This window comes from Canis lupus, chromosome 9 (genome assembly GCF_048164855.1).
Source record: "Canis lupus baileyi chromosome 9, mCanLup2.hap1, whole genome shotgun sequence".
In the NCBI taxonomy this organism is placed as follows: domain Eukaryota; kingdom Metazoa; phylum Chordata; class Mammalia; order Carnivora; family Canidae; genus Canis; species Canis lupus.
In genome coordinates, this window is record NC_132846.1 from 17,201,696 (window position 1) to 17,225,279 (window position 23,584).

Sequence of the window (23,584 nt, forward strand, 5' to 3'; positions counted from 1 at the left end):
CATCAAAGATCACTGATCGCAGATCTAAATAACAAATAATGAAAAAGTTTGAAATATTCCAAGAATTACCAAAATGTGACAGAGACACAAAATGAGCAAATGCTGCTGGGAAAATAACACTGATATATTTACTTGACATAGAATTGCCACAAATCTTCAATTTGTAAAAAACACACTATCTGTGAAATGCAATAAAGCAAAGTGCAGCAAAATGAAGTATGCCTGCAGATGGAGTAAAGTAGGCATCTAAATTCATTCTTTTGCATATGGTTATCCAGATAGCCCAGCATCATCTGTTAAAGAGACTATTTTTTTTCCCCGCATTGAATGGTCTTGGAATCCTTGTCAAAAATCAACTGGCCATAGATATTTTGGTTTCTTTCTGGGCTCTCTATTGTTTCCATTGGTCTTTATGTATATCCTTATGTTTGAAAGCATTCATGATCAGACATTCTTTTGCTCCCTGTAAAGAAAGAGGAGGGTTCATTTTCTTTTTCCTTCCGTCTTTAGCCAAATTTCTGCAAAAGCTCAACTTAGAAGAGGGATGAAGGCATAGACAATATTTTTGATAATTAGCTTGATAACAGGAAAGAAGGCTCTAATTGGTCTCTTTCATTTCCTATGGGCTGGCAACTATTAGCAGGATAAAGAATAAGGAAATATATATATATCTATACACACACACACATATATGTGTGTGTGTGTGTGTGTGTGTGTGTAACTGTGGTGTGGAAGAGGTTTGGAGAAAAACTAGGTATATAGTTCTGAAACATTCAGGAAAAGAGCATAAGGAATTACTTCAAGTAAGTTAGAGGAAGTACCTGGGAGAAAAGACCTAATGTTTGAACTCATTAGATACCAAAAGTGGAAGAAAAAACAAGTTACTGAAGGGAAAGAAAACATAGTTTTCTCTTGACCTGGGGGACTTTCAGCACCCAGATGAATTTGAAAAAACTAAGGCTAATGTATCTTTACCTAGAGAAAAATAATACAATCACTTTCTCTAAATTTAACCAATAAATCCATTATTTGGTTTGAATTTTCTCAATTTGTGGTCATTCTCCATTTCTTCTTAATCCTTAGGTAGGAAAAGCAACTTTCTCTCTTTTGCACATCATTTGAGTTGGCTCTAAACCTCTTCACAGGTCATTTTTGATCGGAGTGCCCTTCTCATCTATTCTAATAAGCTATACCACTCCTCTCTTTGTCTCATATATTCAGGGTATTTTGTGTCTGTAAATATCTGACTCAGACCTTGACTGAAGTAAAGAAAAAATGTATTTCAAAGCTGAATCTGTAACAAACCTCTTTAAAGCACTGTCCATTCATTACAATATAATAGCCAAGAGTTTGTGAATATTATAACCGATTTTGTTCAGTTTTAAAAGATTTTATTTATTTTAGAGAATGGGAGAAAGGGCAGAGGGAGTGGGAGAGAGAATCCCAAGCAGACCCCTAACACCCCCCCCCCCCCCCCCCCCCCCCCGCCGGCTGAGCGTGGAGCTCAACGCAATCTCAGGACCCAAGATCATTCCAGCAGGAATCGGAGTCCTACGCTCAATTGACTGAGTCAGCCCGGCACTCCTGTTCCAAATTATTTATTTTAAAGATTTTATTCATTCATTCATGAGAGATACAGAGAGAGGCAGAAACATAGGCAGAGGGAGAAGCAGGCTCCCTGTGGGGAGCCCAATGCAGGACCCCATCCCAGCATCCTGGGATCAAGAACTGAGCCAAAGGCAGACGCTCAACCACTGAGCCACCCATGTGTCCCTAACCAATTTATATCCATATTTGTTTCTTTTTCACTCCCCTTTTTTGCACTTACTAAAGTGTAAATTCCTTTCATTAACTTGAGCCATTAACTTAGGAACCTGACCCACACTTCCTTCATATTATGCCTATTCTCTGGGGACGTGTTTAAAAAAACAAAACACATAACAAACAAAACCCATTTTTATTGTTTAACACCCAGATAGATGAGTGCCAGGCACATAGTATGTACTCAATAATTATTTGGTGTCTGAAGGAGTGACATTTATAAAAGCAATACTGATATGTGGAATAAAAAAAAAAACCCACATTTGAATTACTAGCAGCTATTTAATTATGCCAGCCAGTCCTTTCTTGTTTCAACACAGAGGAACACGAATTGAGGGCTTAAATCTTTAATTCTGGAAGATTCAACATTGTGTCTTAAAGAATTCATTAGCTGAACTTAAGCACCCAGATCTCGCTCTATAGTTCTTCAATCAGAAAAGTTAACCACCTCCAAGTTTTAGTTTGTAAACATTCTCTGGCCAGCTTTTTGCTCACCCAGCTGGAATCCACTTCAGCCCTTTTCGTTCAACCATCACTACACGACATGCACCCCCCCCCCCCCCGCCCCCGGTTTCTTCTTACCCCCAAACCACACGCAAACCAACCAGGAAACCACAATTCCTCCAGCGTCTTGGAGAGTGCAGCCCCAACTATGAGGCCATAAGACGCGTTTTTAACCACACGGCTTCCCTCCTCTAGCCTGATAAGGTTGTCCGGACAGGATTTTGCTCTCGCAGGACGCGCCTGCCGTCTCGTAGCCGACAACAGCAGCGCCCCGCCGGTCCAGCCACCGAAAACTACAGACGCCGCCTTCCTCTTCCTCCCCACTGCCCCGAGGACTCGGCCAGCGCGCCGGGTCCTCCAGAAGCCCCGCCCCGCGGCCCTAGCGCCGCGGTGCGCGCATGCCCGGTGCGCGCCGTCTGCCCGAGCGCGGCGCCCGTGCGCCTCGGTTCCCTGTGGCCGCGGCGCGCGGCGTGCGGCTGGCTCCCTCCCGCGACGCGCCCCGCCCGGTCGTTTGCGGGCGCGCGCTCCTCCTCGGACGGGTGGGCGCCGGGGTCGGGAGGCTCCGAGCGAAAGTCGATTGGCTGACGTAGCGGCCGCGCGTCGGGCCTCAGAAACTCTGGGCAAGCGCCGAGAGTCGGCTCTCCCGGCAGCGCCGGGCGCATCTCAGGTAAACAGGCAGGCTGGGAGGCTCGGGCGACCGGAGAAGAGGACGGGTGGGCTTAGGTCCAGCCCTGGAATTTTCGGCCGCAGCCTCCCTGGAGCAGAAGGGGCTGCGCGGAATCTGCACCCGGTGAATGTTGACCCCGTCGGGCTCACGCGAAGGTCAGCGTCGTGGGAGCCGCAGGTCCTCTTTCTGGGCGTAATTCCGGCATCCTTCCGTTTCTTGGGACAAAAGTTCAGTAGCTGAGCCTTTATGGAAGGGTGTAGGGTTTTGTTTGCTTTCCCCTTACGTGGCGGTTAGTTGGCGAGTTCAGGTCCTGGCTCAATCTAGGATTGCCTGTGTGTCCTTGAGAGTCCGTCATTGTTTCAGTTCGCACTCACCCTGTAAGTTTCGGCAAAGAATGCGATGCTGCTTTAGGCACAGAGAGCCCTGCTGTACAAGGATAGTATTTGAATTTCTGGGTTCACAATGTCCCTGAGCCCAAATTTCTCTGGAAGGTGACGCCACCGAATAGTATTTGTGAAGTTTTTTTAAGCTCCAGGGATGGAAGGAACTAGATAAACACAAGGTAGCAGCTGCCTTATTAAGCAGGATGGAAGAAAGAAAGAAAGAAAGAAATTCACAGGGCAGGCTTTTTGGAAAACATCCTTTGAACGTTTTATGCAGATTAAATCACTGTGGCAGTAAACAAAAGTAAACCGACACAAAGAGCCAAACAAAACCACATTTCAAGCCCCCCCCCCCCCCCCCCCAGTCTCCAGGTAACTTTGACATACTACCATAAATTACTGGCTTTTCAAAGTTTCTCCTTGGGATTTAGCGTGGTGCTAAACGCAAATGACAGTTACATGCCCATTTGGCTATCCTGTGCAATAGTATACCAAGAAAATTAATCAAAACAAAGCTGACGTCTCTATAAGATAACAAGATACTCCATTGGTGAGAAGTAATGATGGCAAGTCAGAAAAATATAAGGGAGGAGGTGTACACAATTTTCTTTTAAAGGCATAGATTTTGTAAAAATCTTTTTAGTATGTTAATTTTTAAGGTATAATAGAGAAAACCATATAAATCATAAGTGTATAGCTCATTTTAATTTTCACAAAGTCCATACATATTCACGTATCCAGTACCTAGATCAAGAAGGACCATTACTTACTCTTAGAAACCCCACTTTGCGTGACCCATTTCCAAAGGTGACTGTTATGTCTGTTTCTAAGGTCATCTATGAATTTACCTATTCTTGTCTTTATGTAAATGGAATCATACAGTAAATAGTCACTTGAGTCTCACTTTTGCTCAATATTGTATTTGTGTGATTTGTACAAGTTCTGTAGCAGTAGTTCTTTTTTTAAGATTTTTTAAAATTTTTAAAAGATTTTATTTATTTATTCATAGAGATGCAGAGAGAGAGTGAGAGAGAGAGGCAGAGACACAGGCAGAGGGAAAAGCAGGCTCCATGAAGAAAGCCTGTCGTGGGACTGGATCCAAGGTCTCCAGGATCACGCCCTGGGCTGCAGGCGGCGCTAAATCGCTGCGCCACCCGGGCTGCCCCTTTTTTAAAGATTTTTAAAAATTTATTTATTCGTGAGAGACACAGAGAGAGAGACACAGGCAGAGGGAGAAGCAGGCTCCACGCGGGGAGCCAGTCGCGGGACCTGATCTCAGGACTCCAGGATCACTGCCTGGGCCAAAGGCAGGCGCTAAACTGCTGAGCCACCCAGGGATTCATTCCCCCTGTAGCAGTAGTTCTTATGCTGCATAATATTCCATCTAGTTCCTGGCTGTTATGAATAGGGTTTCTATGAATTTATAAGTACCGTTGACCCTTATAAGTAATTTATAACAACATGCATTTGGACTGTAGGGGTCCACTTATGTGTGGTTTTTTCAGTAAGTACAGTACACTACTGTAAATGTATATTTTTTCTTCCTTGTGATTTTCTGAATATTTTTTCTTCAGCTTATTTTATTGTAAGAATGTAGTTATATAATACATATACAAAATTTGTATAAATAGTCTGTGTTATTGATAGGCTTCCAGTCAACAGTAGGCTATTAGATAAAGTTTTAGGGAGTCAGAAGTTAAACTTGAATTTTTGGCTGTGTGGGGTTGGTGCTTCTAACTCCTGTTTATTTAAGGGTCAATTGTGTTTTGGTGAATATATGTGTACATTTCTGTTGGCTATACATATACCTATTGGTGAAATAGTTATAGGGTATGCAGGTATGTATTTTTGGTATACACTACCAGAAAAAAATTTCAGATTAGTTGTGTCAACACTCCTGTTAGTGTCGCTTGAGAATTCTGACTCTTCCAAATTCTTGCAACATTTAGTGTTGTCTTTTTCAATTTAACTATTCAGGTGGATTTATAGTGATATCACATTGGCGTTTTCCCCCTCATTTTCCCTAATAATATTTAACACCTCTTCATATGTTTATTGATCATTTAGATATCCTCTATTTCAGGGGTTGTTAAATTTTTCTACAAGGGGCCAGATAGTAAATATAGGCAGTCCTTGCTTTGTAGAGTTTCATTTAATGCAGTAGTGTCTAAAGCTAGGACTGCTTGTATTTTAGGCTTTGCAGATCATATACAGCCTCTGTTGTATTTTCTTCTTTCTTCCTTTCCTTGTTTCTTGTTTCTTTTCTTTATTTTTTTCTTTCCCTTTCGCCTGCCTGTTTGTTTGCTTGCCTTCCCTCCTTTTCTTCCTCTGTCCTTTCCCCCCTTTATTTATTCTTATTTCATAGATTACTAACTCCTACTTTGTTGAGAAATGACTGTTCCAAAATGACCGTTCAGGAACACCGGGATGGCTCAGTCAGTTAAGTGTCCAGATCTTGATGTTGGCTCAGGTCATGATCTCAGGGTGGTGAGATCAAAACCCCAGGTCAGGCTGCCACTCAGCAGAGTCCGTTCAAGATTCTCTCACTCCCTCTGCCCCTCCCCTGCAGATGCGCTTGCTTGCCTTGCTCTTTATCTCAAATAAATAAATCTTTTTAAAAAATGATAGTTCAGTCTTTAGCCCAATGGTGGTAGTGAAATTATTTTCTTGTTGTTGTTGTTGTTGTTGTTGTTTTATGGTGAAAAATTTATATTTAGATTTATAGCCGACTGGACTCAGTTTAGATGATCCCAATTTTGTTGGCAACATCCAAAGCATCATAGTCAGGAGACAGTCAAACATATACTTTCTTCTCTCCATCAGGCTTGATCAAGGTGTTGACCTTGGCCACATCAATGTCCTAGAGCTTCTTCACAGCCTGTTTGATCTGGTGCTTATTGGCCCTGACATCCACAATGAACACAAGTGTGTTGTCTTCTATTTTCTTCATGGCTGACTCAGTAGTCAGGGGGGACTTGATGATGGCATAGTGATCAAGCTTGTTTCTCCTGGGGGTGCTCTTTCAAGGATATTTGGACTGCCTTCGGAGACCTACGGTCTTGGGTCGTCAGAATGTAGGTGACGTGCGGATCTTCCTTTTTTTTTTTTTTTTTTTGGTGACTGCACGCCTTTCAGTACCGCTTTCTTAGCTTTCAAAGCCTTTGCTTTGGGAGGGGCAGGGGCTTCCTTCTTCACCTTCGGCGCCATCTTCATGAAAGGCGGTAGTGAAATTATTAATTGAGAGGGGCTACATTGAAAAAAAAATCTAAATACCTAATAGGGTTAAATATTAAGTGTGTGCTCTAGTGTTTTGAGGTTAAATAATAGTATTAATGCAGCACGTGCTATAGCGTTTTGGAGTTAAATTTGGAATCTCTAAGCATACTTACTTTGTCCTTACCAGTTTTACCTCAAGGCTAGTTAGAGAGCTGTTTCAGGCTTCTTTATACTGTTCTGATTACTCCTTTTACCTATCCCTTTAAAACTGAAGAACAAAAGAGAGGAAAGAGGCGAGAAAAATGAGATACACCCCTTTTCTGATATTGTGTAAAAGGCTAGGAAGGGATGAATTCTGGACACTTTGAGTAAAATAAAAGTATAAAAAGCATAAAATCCTTTTGTAATATTTTGAGATACTGTCATTTGAGGTGTTCCAATGTGGGATGGCTTGATTAAAATTTATATCTATCTGAGTACATCAAACTATGGAAAGTAATATAGCCAATGATTTGGGTCATGAAAGCTGTGGCCTCCCTGCCTATGGTGGAGGTCCTTTCTGTTTTAGGTGCTCCATTGGGCTGTCCAGTTCATCTTCTCTTACTTGGGGCATCCTGCCTTTCACTGAGTACCAAAAATATCAAAAAAACCTTTTGAAAGTGTCAAAAACTTTCTTTGACTACTATTTCAGCCTAGGTAACATTTTTAGCTAACAATTTCTTTTTTCACAGATGGTTTATAGAAGTGAATTTAGGAATGTATTTAGATATATGCTAATACTAATGAGAGATTTAGGGGTAATCTCCATCAATTTGATCTCTTCTTTGATTATAGGTAATTGAGTTTGGGTCATTCTTACTTGATTGTTATGCAAACACAGATTTACAATAAGCCACTTAGGCCTAGCTTCTACCACCAGCCACTGTTGTCCTTAAGTATCTCTCACATAGAAATTCTGGATCTGGGGCAGCCCTGGTGGCTCAGAAATTTAGCGCCACCTTATTCCAGTTCCCTTTCTGTTATGCTATTTGTGAGAGCCAGCCTTCTAAGATAACCCTGGTATCCATCCTCTTGTGTAATCCTTTTCCATTGAGGGTAGACTACCTAGAGGCTCACTTCTAATAGGATATGATGAAAGTTAAGAGATTATGTTACAGTAGATGTAACTTCCTTTTTGCTGGCCCTTTCTTGCTTGCTCACTTGGATGAAACCACCTGCTATATCATGAACTCACCTATAGGTGAAGGACCCACCTGTCACGGAATTGAGGGTAGCCTTTGACCAGTAGCCCACAGAGAAAGTTCCTTAACCCCCTGCGAACTAAATCCTGCCAACAACCACTGAGTAAATTTAGAAGATCTTGCTCAGTTAAACCTTGAAAGGGCTGTAGCCCTGCCTGAAGTCTTGATTACCATCTTGTGGGAGACCCTGAACTGGAGGATCTAGCTCAGGAAATGAGATAACAAATGTGTGTTATTTTAACCTGCTATGTTCTGGGGTAATTTGTTTAGCAGCAACAAATAATAAACTACTTTTAGTAATTTTTAATTTTTAATAAATTTTTATTAAAAAGAAAAAATTTTTTAAGACTTTATTTATTCATAAAAGACAGAGAGAGGCAGAGACACAGAGGCAGAGGGAGAAGCAGGCTGATGTGGAACTTGATACCAGGACCCTGGGATCATGACCTGAGCCAAAGGCAGAAATACTCAACCACTGAGTCACGCAGACCTCCTAGAAAGAAAATTTTTAATAAAAGAAATAGTTTATCCTGAAGTTTTTGTGAACATAGCTTCAATTTGTTTCTGTTATTTTAAACATTTTTGGGAATATGTAATTTTTTTTACTTCTTAAAAAGTAAAATATTAATCATTTAACTATTCTGTATTTGTTTTAACTTAATTGCTGTGTATTTGTTTGATCTCAGAACTGGCAACAATAAAGATCATTACTTTGAAAGTTAAGAATTACTACTTTTGTTGAGGGTTTTATTAGACTGGATAATTGATGAGATGAATTTACCATAGAACCCCTTTTTTGGCAGTTGACACAAGCACCTTTGATTCAGTTATTATCTGTATTGAAGATGTTTTTAATTTAGATCGTTTACTGATTTAGGATGTATATTCTCAGGTCATCTACTTTTGTTTGTAGTTTTGCATTTTGGTTATTTGATTGTATATAAATACTATTTTGAGAATTGCCTTTAGTGTTCCTGGATTTATAAGTTTCGGAATCTTGAGAATTTTGGTGCTGTGGAATTTTCAGTGTTGAAAAACTGAAAAAAAAAAAAAGTAAATAAATGATATAGATGAGTGAAATTTTAAAAAACTTTATTGGGAAATGTAATAAGTGTAAAGAAAAGGATATAAAATACATGTGGACAGTTCAATGAATAATTAAAAAGTTAACGCCCATGTAACTACCATCAAAATATTTTGAATAGTCATCAAAATATATAAGTCCTTGCTTTGTATATGGTTTTGTTCTTTTCTAAATGCTGTGTGAATATGATGATTGTGCATTTATGTGAAAGAGAGAGACAGATGTGAATTCTGTGGTCTGATGCATGCTTTATATATCTATTAGGTGACGTTTGTTAATGCTCTTGTTAAAAATCTCTTTACTTACTGATTTGTGTGTGTGTGTGCATGCATACACGCATGCATGTGCATGTGATTGATGAATTGATGAATACTGAGAATTTACTGTGTGTTAAATCTCTGTGTAATCATAAATTTATTTCTCCCTAGTAGTTCTATCAATTTTTGATTTACTTATTTTAAGGTCATTTTGTTAGAAACGTAAACTTTATAATTAGTCTATATTCTTATGAATTGAACCTTTTTTTCCCCATTAAGAAATGTTCCTTTTTATCTCTAGTAATGGCTTTTTAAAAAGATTTTAGTTATTTATTTGAGACAGAGAGCTTGTGCACAAGTGGGGGGAGGGACAGAGGGAGAAGAAGCAGACTCCCTGCTTAGCAGGGAGCCAGACACAAGACCCTATCCTGGGACTTCTGGATTATAGACTCAGCTGAAGGCAGATGCTTAACCAACTAAGCCACCTAGGCACTTCAGTAGTGCCTTTGGTTTTAAAGTCTAGTCTGATTTTTTAAAAAACTTTATTTTGAAATAGTTTTAGACTTACTGAAAAGTTGCAGAAATAGAGAGTTCCTGTAAACTTTTCACCATACTACTAATGTTAACATAATGCATTATCATAGTACAGTAATCAAAACCAAGAAATTAATACTGTTTAATATTATCCACAAATTATATACTTTATCCAAATAACACTATTTTTTTCCCTTAATTTTGTTGTTCTAGAACCCAATCCATGTCCTATGTTGCATTTAGTTGTCAGGTTTCGTGAATCATCTCCCATCCATGACTCTTTTGAATTATGATATAGCTATATCAGCCTTCTTTTGGTTGATGTGTGCTGAGAATTGGATTTTTAAAATTCAGTGGGACATCTTTGTCTTAAAATTGGAGCATTTGGTAATTATATCATTAAATATGTATTTTGTATTCCATTTTCTGTTTTTAGTTATGGAAATTATATATGCTTTATCATTCTTTTGGAGAAACTATTGCATCATGGAATGCATCTTTTCAGACCTTTATGCATTTCCTTACGTGTGTATATATACCCAAACACATGGTTTGGCTTGTTTGCTTTTTTATTTTAATATAACAATGGTAATGCTATATTATTTTATAACACCCTTTTCATTTAGTTATATTTTATACATCTTTCTATGTCAGGGTATATTATATACATATATAGTGTTTATAGTATCTATGTACCATAGTTGGTTTAATCAGATCCTAACTGGTAGACATTTGTGCTGTTTCTAATCTAACGTTATAAACAGCACTGTCATAGATATTCTTGTATGTAAAATTTTGCACCCTTTGCTAGAACATAGAATTATGGAATCAGAGTTTGCACATTTAAAGCTTTAGTTGACATTGTGGGACATTCTTGCTATTTTTTAATGGTATAGCTTTTATAAAAACAATATTATTATAAACTCTTTCATCAAGCAACATAGGCAAAAAAAAAAGGTGACAATGAAACATTACCCCCAATTCTATCACCCCAACCAAAACAATCTTCATTGAAAATCGGGTGTTTCTGTTCCTAAGAATGCTCAATATTTAAAAACAAAAAAGCCTACCTGTAGGCACATGTTTGTGAAATTCCACAGCACCAAGAATGAAAAAAAAAGAAATCTTGAAGGTTTCCAGAGAAAACAAAAATAGGAGAAAAAAAAAAAAAAGAATTGAACATATTAACAACAGTCTTGACCAGAATTGTGGCTATTTATAATTTTTTTTTTAATTTATTTATGATAGGCACACAGTGAGAGAGAGAGCGGCAGAGACACAGGCAGAGGGAGAAGCAGGCTCCATGCACCGGGAGTCCGATGTGGGATTCGATCCCGGGTCTCCAGGATCGCGCCCCGGGCCAAAGGCAGGCGCCAAACCGCTGCGCCACCCAGGGATCCCGAATTGTGGCTATTTAACAATCAAGTGTGGGAATAAAAAAAAAGATATTTGCACGGGCACCTGAGTGGTGCAGTTAGTTAAGCATCCAACTCTTGGTTTTGGCTCTCATGGTGATCTCAGGGTCATGAGATCGAGTCCCACACGGGGCTCAGCATTCAGCATGGAGTCGGCTTGGGATTCTCTTTCTTTCCCTCTGCCCTTCCTTTTTTTTTTAAATTTTTTTTTTAAGGTATTTATTTATTTATTTGTGATAGTCACAGAGAGAGAGAGAGGCAGAGACACAGGCAGAGGGAGAAGCAGGCTCCATGCACCGGGAGCCCGACGTGGGATTCGATCCCGGGTCTCCAGGATCGCGCCCTGGGCCAAAGGCAGGTGCCAAACCGCTGCGCCATCCAGGGATCCCCCCTCTGCCCTTCCTGCTCGTGTGCTCTCTCTTAAGTAAATAGATCTTTTTAAAAAACCTATTTTTAAACCTGGAAATCTCACAAGTTATGCTCTGGTAAAGAAGTTAAAGCCCTAGAATGTAGGAAACAGTCTAAGCAGGGAGCACAGTGAAATGATGTTCTAGGAGGACCAGCTATATAGCTGGCTTAGATAACATATGGTGCAGATTTAAGGAGAAACTCCCTCAAGAAAGAGGTTTTCAGGAAAGAAAGGGGATTTCAGAGATCCATAATTTATGAGCCTGGAGTTTTCTCTGTTGAGAGGTTTTTTTTTAAACTATGGATTCAATTTTTTAAATAGAATTAGGACTTTTATTGAGTATTCTTAATTGCATTAGCTTTGGTAGATGGTGTCTTTCAAGGCGTTTGTCAAAATTACAGGTATGAAATTGCTTGTCATATTTATTCCCTTCTTATCTTTTTCATGCCTTTGGGATTATTTTCCTGTCCTTCTCTTCTTCCTGATACTGATAATTTGTGTCTTCTTTATTTTTGTTTTAACTAGTCTGACAAGAGGCTTGCCAATTTCTTTGATTTTTTTCCCCCCACAGAACCAGCTTTTGGTTTCATTGATTTTTCTTCTTCTTCTTCTTTTTTAGATTTATTTATTTATTTGAGAGAGAGTGTGAGCCCGGGGAGGGGGGGGCGGGGAGGAAGAGAGAATCTCAAGCTGACTCTACACTCAACATGGAGCCCAATGCAGAGCTCGATCTCTTGACCCTGAAATCGTGACCCTGAGCTAAAACCAAGCGTTGGGTGTTTAAGTGACTATGCCACCCAGGTGCCCCAGTTTCATTGATTTTTTGATTTTTTGTGTTGACTTTACGTTTTCATTATCATCGATTTTTGCTCTTTACAGTTTCCTTCATTCTGCTTACTTTGGGTTTAATTTTTTCTTAACTTTGTATTTTTTTAAAGGCGGAAGCTTAAGAATTAATAAGAGGTCTTCCTCCTTTGTAAAAATATTTTTTCTCTTCCTCCCTGTTTCATATATGTGTTTAGGACTATAAATTTCCTCTAAGCACTAATCTAGCTACATCCTACAAATTTTAACATGTGTTTCTATTGTATAGTTTAGAATATTTTAAAATTTCCCTTAACTCTTCCTTTTTTGAACCATGGATTGTTTAGAAGTATTTGGGAATTTTTGAGATACATTTCTGTTACTGATTTCAGATTTCTGTTGTGGTAAAATAACATGATTTGTGTGGTTTCAATTCCTATGTGTTGAGGGTTTTTTTGTTTTTTGTTTGTTTCATGGGCCAGGATAGGATCTTTTTTGATAAATATGCTGTGTACTTGAAAAGATTGTGTTTCCTGCCATGTTGGGTGGAGTTTTCTCTAAATGTCAATTAGGTCCTTTGTTGATAATACCGAGTCTTCTATGTTGCGGATTTTCTGATTCTTATTCTTCTGATTATTGAGAGAGGTGTAGTGAAGTTTTCAACTATAATTATGGATTTGTGTGTTGCTTCTTTCATCAGTTTTTACCTTGGGTGTGTTAACACTCTTGTGAAGTGCTTATGTATTTCAATTGTTTAGATCTTGTTAGTAAATAAGCCCTTATATGTACTTAGTAATATTTCTTCTTTTACTTTGTTTGAAATTAATGTAGTCACACCTACTTTTTTAAAAAGATTTATTTATTTATTTATTTTGGGGGAGGAGGGAGAGAGTGAGCGAGTGAGTGAGTGCTTGAGCAGGGGGAGGGTAGGGGCAGAGGGAAACTGAGAAGCATATTCCCTGCTGAGTAAGGAAGCCCCCTGTGGGGCTGGATCCCAGCTTAATGAGCTGAGCCACCCAGGTGCCCCCCCTACTTTCTTTTGATTAGTATTTGCATGTGTTTTTTTTCCACTGTGTTCTATTATCCTAAAAAAAAAATACACAGGATGAGTAATTCGTAAGATATTTTCATTTTATGTTGACAGGGTTCAGAACAAGCTACCCCAAAATACAGCACTTTGGCATATTGAATATTTTAAGCTGAAGGATTTTGAGAAACAGCAGGTGCATCCTCCTCTTCCTCTGAAGCAGGTCATAAGACCCTCATGTGAGAGGTGTCCTTATCTTCAAAGATGAGTGAATACCAAGAGGAATCCAAATGAACAGGCCTTGCTGAGTTTCCGTCATTTTACTGTCCTTGGTGTATACCTTTTTGTCCTATCACATTTTTCCATGACATTCTGCTCTTCGTCATACCTAGTATAAAAATGCTCAGGCCTAACTCTTTTTTCAGATATTCATTTCCTTGTGACGTTTCCTGTGTCACATAAAACTTATGTTAAATGAATTTGTCTGCTTTCTCCTTTTAGTCTCTGACAGTTTACTATTCAGGCCCAGCCAGGAACTCTTAAGAGGTTGGAGGAAAAGTTTTTCCTTACTGAGTCTATTTCATTATTTGTGTATTTTTATTTTATTTTATTTTATTTTATTTTATTTTAATTTTATTTTATTTATTTATTTTTATTTATGATAGTCAGAAAGAGAGAAAGAGAGAGAGAGAGAGGCAGAGACACAGGCAGAGGGAGAAGCAGGCTCCATGCACCGGGAGCCCGACGTGGGATTCGATCCTGGGTCTCCAGGATCGCGCCCTGAGCCAAAGGCAGGCGCCAAACCGCTGCGCCACCCAGGGATCCCTGTATTTTTATTTTAAATGATGTTTCGATATTAGGAAGTAATGTCTTATCAAGTATGACCTAACCTCATGTAATTTTATGTTAAGATGCAAGGATCTAAGTGGTCATCACATAATTAGAAAAATTTTTATACTATTACTCTACTTCTTGGATGGTATTTGAATGGTAATTTTTTACAGATGCTATTTGCATTCGAGTGTTAAAATGGTGTTTTGCATTAAGTCTCAACCATACACATAACCTGAAAAATTTTAAATATTTAAATTTGCTCATTTTAATGAAGTATTTTCTGAAGTATGACTTTTTAAAGCACATGTCTTAATACTAATTAGTACTGTAATACTTTTATTATCTTTTAAATTTAATATAAACAAAGCCATTTCCTTAATTTATGTCAAACAGCTTATTACCAGCATGAGAGCTACAGATACTGTGTGATATAGCATATGATTTCCCAAAGTAGAACATTTTATTCAGTGGCATGAGCTGGCACAGTGGGCAAGATTATTGTAATTCATTTGGGTAAGTAAGCAGTAATTTAGGAAGTTCACATAAAAAAACTCACTGTAGATTCTTTACTGGTAAGAAACTCAGTTTAGGATTTCAGTGGTTTATCTCTACTGTCTTTATTTCATGAGGTGATTAATTTCCATCTTAGCTTAAAGTAAATTCTATGTACATATCTTTAAAATGCCTCTATTTTTGTTAGCCATTTTAGAATTAAAATCTCAATTAAAATATTTAATCACATGATTACTAACCAGTTGATTCTGAAAGCTCATGTTTGCTCTGTGTGCAAATATACCTTAAGAATTAGATAAATATTTTCTTCACTAAAGTTTTTTGGAATAATTTTTCCTCTAAATTGTGTTCTTGCTTTTAGGAATTACTTTATGAGAAGCAAAAGATTGTATGATTTGCCTATTAGTGGATCAAAATTTAGACTGATATTTAACATTGCCACATTTAATAGTGAGATTTCAAAAAGCTGCCACAAAGATGCTCCTTCTAGTACTTTTCCTAACAGAAAATAACAATATTTCCATCCAGTGAGATATTAAAGTCAGTGGTTATTGAAGTGTTTTGAACAAAAGTGCTTATGATATAGTATTGTAAAAAATTAAATATGTGGGGACGAGGGGGGTAGGGGTGGGTGGTTCAGGGGTTGAGCGGCTGCCTTTGGCCCAGGGCGTGATCCTGGAGTCCTGGGATCAAGTCCCACATCAGGCTCCCTGAGAGGAGCCTGCTTCTCCCTCTGCCTGCATCTCTGCCTCTCTCTCTGTGTCTCTTATGAATAAATAAAATCTTTAAAAAAATTAAATATGTGTAGATATTGATTATATGTATAAATATGTAAAAAATGACAAAGAGCACACTAAGATTTTAAGAGTATATTTTGGTGGTGAATGTAAGGGGTGATCCTTTTTTCTTTCTTTCTACTTTTGTTTTAGTGAATTCTGGACTATTTTCCAAAGGATGTGGTCATTTGGGTAGTATCTAGAATTTGTGTCTCATGATTTTTTTTTTCTATCATCAGTGAATTTTATCAATTAAGAATTAACTGTCTTTTGACATTAACAGTGAATCAGCTCTGACTTACCCTAATGATTATAGGTTAGTAGTAATCTATCGGTATAAGAATACAAAGATTTTTAAGCCCTTTGAAATCTTCCAAGTGATTGGTCAAAAGATAATGTACTGTTATTACTGCTTAACTTACATACTTAACTAATGTACTTACTTAAATGTAAGTAACTAGTTATAAAAATGTTTCCTGTTGTTTTTGAGAAGTTTTAAAGAATGACCAGTAACTTTTTTTTAAAGATCTTTTGGCTCTACCAGCTCCCCTTCCCCAGCTGGACTTTATGTTTATTTTTGGACTTTATTTTTACTTTGTCCATATTGTATCTTTCCTATAAATTCACACTCTGTTTCCAGTTTCTCCTCAGTGTGTAAGAAACTTTGTCCATGTGTTTTGACAGTTCATAAGGCTCTAACTATTCAGCTCCTTCCCTTCAGACCTTTTGCACTTACATGCTTGTGGAGAGCATCCCTGCTGCTAACAGGGAATCTCCTGACTGTTAGACATCTCTTTGCTCCCTGTTGTTTCCCTCTTCTACGTGCGCAGATGCTGGATGTCATGCAGGTCTCAGAATTGTTGGTGTTGTATATTGGTGTTTACCTACTTTTGTGGTAAATATTTTGTTTATGGTTTCATTTTGCTATCCTGGTTGCTCTGTTTTTATGAAGATAGTTGGGAAGATTGAAAAACTGACTCCACCCCAATCTTCCCAGAATCTTCCTGGCTTTTTTACAAAGTTAAATTAACTCAGAGTAAAATGTTGTCTTTCTTGAAGGTATGTTCTGCTAAAATGTTCTTTATCTTCTGGTTGTTGAAGGTAGTTGCCTCCATTTTTTAAGTCATTTATCAAATAAAAGCCTACCAACAATTTTTGTTTTGGAAATTTTATTAGCTTGGGATTCAGTTTCCTAGAACAGAAAAGTGAAGTGATTTGTCAGAGGCTACAGAATTGAAAAATGCTGGCACCTGTATCCAGATATTCATTTTATGATTCCACATAGTCAGCCCTGAATTAGTTCTAGGAAGTGACTGAATGAAAGGGAGTTCTAATTGAAAATGTTTAAACTTCACCTCATATATGGCTGTGCTGGATTAGGACTCTCTCCTGATATGAGAAATAATCCCTCCAGGAAGACTGGAGATACACTTAGGGCAGGTTCCTGGTCACCGAGAATTCATTTTCCAGTTGATTCATGACTATGGCCCCTCTTTTATTTTAAATGTGTTTTATAAGAGAACCTGAAAATGTCTCTGAACATGCTAGGTAGTGTGAGAGCTAGAAACTCATAAGGTATGTGTATTAGTTTCCTGTTGCTGCAACAGGTATAACAAATCACCACAAATTTAGTGGCTTAAAACAACATAAATTTATTATGTTACTGTTTAGGAGTCAGAAATCTGAATTTATTCCCACAGGGCCAAAATGATGTCAGTAGGACTGTGTTCCTGTGTAGAGTCTCTAAGGGAGACTTTGTTATCTTTTCTAGCTTCTAGAGGCAGCTGGCTGTTTAATTGAAATGGTGCATTTCTACAAGGAGCTGATCAATTAACATTTTACAGTCTGTTCATTTATTCAGTTCTTTAAATTGATTCAATATCAATTGAATTGCGCTACCTTTCAGCAGCGCAGGGGTTTGGGGTGTCCCCCCTCTCTCAATTGAAAATCCATGTATAACTTCTGACTCTCCAAAAACTTACCTACTAATAGCCTATTGTTGACTGAAAGCCTACTGATAATATAAACAACACATATATTTTATGTTTTGTATATTATATACTGTATTTTTACAACAAAGTAAGATAGAGAAAAGAAAATGTTATTAAGAAAATCATAATGGGGGCACCTGGCTGAATTAGTTGATAGAGTATGTGACTCTTGCTCTTGGGGTTGTAAATTCGAGACCCATGCTGGGTATAGAGATTACTTAAAAATAAAATCTTTTAAAAAAGAAAAGAGAAAATCATAAGGAAGAGAAAATACATTATAGTACTATAAATATAAATTATATTTTAAAAATCTGCATATGTTTAAACTTGTTTAAGAGTCAGCTGTAGTTTATTCAGCCAGTACACAGTTCGTGTGTACCATCTTTTGCCATATCTGGGGTTTAGACATGGTGATGGAACTGAACTGAGTGATACATGTGGTCTAAAAAATGAAATGTGTGTGAGTATGTATGTGTGAAAGTATGTTGTATGTATTTTCAGACAAGGGGATAGGGTGAGCTTGGAGTTAAAATTTTAGGCTCCACAGAATCACTGTTGACATTTGTTGTTACTGCACTAGGGAACTCCTCTGGTCAGGATTGGAGGCTGGAGGAACTCTCTAAGTTGTATATTAGGTTAAGAGAGGCTATGCTGCACTAAGTCCCATATCATGGCTTAATACAACACGTTTATTTCTCACTCATACAGCATTTGGCTTAGAGGTAAGCATCCCTTTTATCTTGTGATGCCAGCATCTCCAATGGAGTTTTCACGATTGTTACAGGAGGGGAAGAGAGGTTTAGAGGATCTTATAGAATAAGGGTGAGTCCAGAAATTGACATACCACTTCTGCTTACACTGCTTTGGCTTCAACTCCATCTCATGACCCAGATGTAAAGAAGATTAGGAAATGCAGTTTTCTGGCACATTTGGGAATAGGAGCTGCTATGATTATATTCCAGCAAGTCTAGGTTTTGGAGAAGAGGTAGAAGAGTAAATGATGGTTACATTTTGTTATGAACTGAATGTTTGTGTCTCTCTCCAACCCCTGCACAGTTCATATGTTGAAACCCTATCCCCCAATATGATGGTATGTGAGGTGGGACTTTAGGAGATAATTAGAATGCAATAAATGTCATGAGGGCTCTGCTCTCATTGAATGGGGTTAGTGTCTTTATAAGTCATCAGAGAGTTTTGCTTCTCTTCTCTGCTCTCTGCCATGCAAGAATACAATTAGAAGTTAGTAGTCTGCAACCCAGAAGAGGACTCTCACCAGAACTCAACTTTGCCCATAGCCCAATGTCAGACTTCCAGCCTCCAGAACTGTGAGAAATAAATTTGTTTGTGAGCCATCTAGTCTATGGTATCTTTGTTAAAGCAGCCCAAATAGACTGAGATCTTACCTCTTTTCATTACCTAGTAGTATTTTTGCCCTGCCTTGACATTAGCCCATGGAACTTACAGCTTGGGTTATCACTGCTGATTTCTGTATTGGTGGCAGAGATAAATAAGACTTGTCCTAATGTAACATGGGGGAAGTAAGAGCCATGCAAATTTTTCTCTCACCTAATCTTTTAACATCACTAGTGTCTCTGCTTTTCACCCAAGGCTCTAGTTCTACTCTTCCCTAATCCTCTTTCAAGATGGCTGAAACGTGGATGACATGAAGCTTTTGATGGGTTCCTCAGGTCCATATTCCCTCTCACTCATGTTGGTGCCTGATTTTATTGGGCTTTTATTAAGTTAAATTTGTATGTTTTGTATCACGACTCAAAAATAAAGTTTGATTTGAAATTTAGATTTATCAATGATTAGAATGTTTTATATTTTTAAAATGTGTGTATTTTAAAAGTTATTTAAAGGGGAACTAGTCTGTTACAACATAAAGGAATTTCATCAAATTTTTAAAAATACAAAAAATTTTTCATGGTTATTCATCACTGGGGAAAGATCAACAGAGTGTTTTACAGACCCTGCTTGTGTTTTGTCTATATCCTCTAGCTTCTTGTTACCATGACCAAAGGAAGTTTGAAGGGACTTTAACATTGATATTTCCTTGCAGAATGTCACTTAATATTTATGGAGTAACTTTTTTGTCTTTTATCCTCTTTAGATGGACAGTATGAATACTAAGTTTTTCTTTCGCAAAATCAACTGCTATTACTTTTGATCATATGGAAAAATCTGTTAGAAGATGGTGAGGAAATTTCAAATATTCAAAAATATAACTGTTCAAATAGAAAATGTTGGTTAGAATATTGATTAGATAAAATGTCATAATTCCACAGTATAAGTGAAAAGTTGGCCTTTTTAGAAATCCGTTTTGCTTAGTTTACTGTGAAATTCCTTAGGACTGAAAACGGTCTGGAGATGTTTGTCTATTTCTCCACTAGATGGAGCTGTACACTAGGTGGTGTTCTTTAGCAAACAAGGGCATGTATCTGATAAGATATAATACTAAGGTTAAACTTCAGTAACCCATATAATAATGTATCTAACATGATAGGTCTGTTTGTTGCATATCTAGAAATAAAATTTTATCCCTTACATTTAAAAATATTATTTTTCAGTCATCCCGAGATTGAGAGAGAGAGAGAGAGAGAGGCAGAGACACAGGCAGAGGGAGAAGCAGGCTCCATGTAGGGAGCCTGATGCAGGGGGGAGAGAGACAGAGAAAGAGAGACAGAGAGACAGATTGGTAGAGACACAGGCAGAGGGAGAAGCAGGGTCCATGCAGGGAGCCTGTTGCGGGACTCCAGGATCACGCCCCGGGCAGAAGGCAGGGTCTCAACCGCTGAGCCACCCAAGGATTCCCTACATCTGTTTTTTTTGATAGAGTTGCTGAGTTTACTTGGTCTATCCTTATATTTTGTTGGTACCATAATGGCCAAAAATATTTAAAATTTTCAATACAAAATTAAAATGACCTTAAATGGCTTCCACTTAATGATTTTGTAGCATAACTAAAGTTCTGCATTTCTTTAGATATAAACATGCTGACTGATGCCTGTGGTGTACTTAATGGTTAGGTTAGTACATTGATCTCTTGTGGATGCTTCTACTCCTACTAGTTCAGTCGATTTATATACTTACCAAGAGTCACTTGTGTTTGTCCCCAAATCTGTTTATCTGTGATCATAATTACATAATTTAAATGAAATCAACATAGGCTAATTAAAATATTTGTAAAAAGTGTTCCTCCTGTGAAAACTTAAGGTGAATGATTTACAGAACTCAATAAAAGGTGAATTGCTATAAAAAATTACTATCAATGACATAGTAGTTTTTGAATTTGAATGAAAAAGCTGTGAAAAAAACCTAGCCTTGGCACATATTTGTGGGGCTGAAAATGCTTGGAATTCTGTAAGTTCTTTACAAAAGGTGCTGTAATATCACACTATGATTACAAATGTAGGAGTTTCACATTTTGAAATTTATAATTGAGAAATAACTCTCTAAGCAATTTTTACTTAAAAATGCCAAATGTCTTGAAAGTTATTTTTACTTAAGTGCTTAATTTAAAATTTCTCTTAATATTAGACTATCTTGCTATAGCTTTCTGTGATTGTTTTATCTGATTATTACTTAGAGGCCATCCAAATGGAAAGTGTTAATTAGAATATAGAATATATTTAGATAGAAGAAAATAAAACCAGTACTTTGTGAAAAACTCCAGATAAACAGTTCAGCAAATAACGTAGATTTTTTTAAAAATTTTTAAAATTTTTTAAAAAAAATTTTATTTATTAGAGAGTAAGAAGGAGACAGAGGGAGGAGCTAGAGGACAAGCAGGGGGAGAGGCAGAGGCAGAGGGAGAGGGAGAAGCAGGCTCCCCGCTGAGCGGGGAGCTAGATGCATAGCTCAGTCCCAGCACCCCAGGATTACCAGCTGAGCCAAAGGCAAACTGAACCAACTGAACCGCTCAGGCACCCCTCAGTCTTAACCTTTGAGTTACTGTAATATCTTTCTGTTATTCCAGATTTTACGATTTCTTCAATTGTTTTTTAGACAAAAGTTTGAAATTTGGTTCCTAGTTTGTCTGGTCTCTTCATGTTGACCTAGCAAGGGATTGTCTTCTTCATGTCTACAAAACTGATGTACTACTAACCAGTTCAGTAGTGATGTCCTCTCAAATAAGTTTCTCCTTCTCAGCTATAATCCTGTGAGAGAAATTTTATTACTAAAAAAATGAGGTTAAAGAATTTTTTTCCCTACTTTTATAAAAAGAACAAGAAGGAATCAGGTCTAGGACTTAATGCTACATTCTAGGACCTAGAACAATAAATACTTGATAAATAAATGAGTAGTTTACTGCTTATTAGTTTGGAGTATATAACCTGGTTGATTAACTTCTCTTAGAGCCTTATCTATAACACAGGATTTTATTAATTCAACACACATTTTTTTTTCAACACATATTTCTTGAGTATTGGAAGTCAGGCACAATGAGAACTATAAGCCTCCTTTGATTCACATGTCTTAATTGGAAGGGACAGATAGGTAAATAATTAAAATCTCTGACAAGTACTCCGATAGGTAGACTGGACAGAGACAAGTGAATAGTCCCTTTAAACCTGTAAATATTTGTCAAACCTTTATTTAGTGGGGATAGGAAGAAACTGATTTTATTATCTTAAAATTATTAGGCAGAAACTTATTTTCTCTCACAGGTTGAGGAAAACATTTCTGAACAAATTTTGCAAAAAAAATTCAGTTTTATATACCTTCCATTTTCTCTTGTAAACAGTTTCATGGAAAGCACAAATATAAGTTTCAAATTTAGATAATAAGTTGCCAGAGGAGTGCAGTGGATTGTTTTCTGAATTTTAATTCATCGCAACTACATGTATAGTGGATATTGTTGAGGAATGCTTTTAAACTTCCAGTTAAGAGTGACATATAGAAGCCTCAGTAAACTGACACCATGCTTTGAATTTATTCAAGTAATATTTTAGTGGCCCTCATAGATTGCTATCTATACTCACCAACTCTGCTCCTGAATTCCAGAGGGCTTGCCTACATTCAACGTGAACAGAACTGACACTTTTATAATTTTGAGTTTTCCAGTCTGTGACCACAGTAAATATACCCTTTTATTTAGATTTTCTTTTATATCTCTTAGTAAAGTTTAATATTTTTCCCCACGGGGTTTTGCATTGCTGTACTGCTTATGCAAGGACCTCAAATTTAGGTTCAAAGAAGAGTGAATAGCCAAGATTCCTGATTTGTTCCAGCATCAAAGGAATGAATTTTCATGTTTTACCATTCTTAGAGGATTTTTTTTAATTTATTTTTTATTGGTGTTCAATTTACTAACATACAGAATAATCCCCAGTGCCCGTCACCCATTCACTCCCACCCCCGTCCTCCTCCCCTTCTACCACCCCTAGTTTGTTTCCCAGAGTTAGCAGTCTTTACGTTCTGTCTCCCTTTCTGATATTTCCCACACATTTCTTCTCCCTTCCCTTATATTCCCTTTCACTATTATTTATATTCCCCAAATGAATGAGAACATGCAATGTTTGTCCTTCTCCGACTGACTTACTTCACTCAGCATAATACCCTCCAGTTCCATCCACGTTGAAGCAAATGGTGGGTATTTGTCATTTCTAATAGCTGAGTAATATTCCATTGTATACATAAACCACATCTTCTTTATCCATTCATCTTTCATTGGACACCGAGGCTCCTTCCACAGTTTGGCTATCGTGGCCATTGCTGCTATAAACATCAGGGTGCAGGTGTCCCGGCGTTTCATTGCATTTGTATCTTTGGGGTAAATCCCCAACAGTGCAATTGCTGGGTCGTAGGGCAGGTATATTTTTAACTGTTTGAGGAACCTCCACACAGTTTTCCAGAGTGGCTGCACCAGTTCACATTCCCACCAACATCCTCTCCAACATTTGTTGTTTCCTGCCTTGTTAATTTGCCTCATTCTCACTGGTGTGAGGTGGTATCTCATTGTGGTTTTGATTTGTATTTCCCTGATGGCAAGTGATGCAGAGCATTTTCTCATATGCATGTTGGCCATGTCTATGTCTTCCTCTGTGAGATTTCTGTTCATGTCTTTTGCCCATTTCATGATTGGATTGTTTGTTTCTTTGGTGT

The 23,584-nt window shown here is 37.7% G+C and overlaps 1 protein-coding gene across 27 annotated transcripts in view; it reads left to right on the plus strand.

Moving 5' to 3' along the window:
• Positions 1-23,584, plus strand: part of MIPOL1 (mirror-image polydactyly 1) — a 329,604-nt gene that overhangs the window by 8,548 nt on the left and 297,472 nt on the right. For 4 of the 27 annotated variants that reach the window (XM_072838312.1, XM_072838320.1, XM_072838331.1 and 1 more), the window contains exon 1: positions 2,785-2,992. The exons of 3 other annotated variants lie outside the window; for them this stretch is intronic. The gene's annotated coding sequence lies outside the window, so the exon portion shown is untranslated. Of the gene's footprint in view, positions 1-2,741; positions 3,148-19,589; positions 19,674-23,584 lie in introns of those variants that run through there. 20 more of the 27 variants (XM_072838314.1, XM_072838306.1, XM_072838317.1 and 17 more) reach the window with 13 other exon arrangements.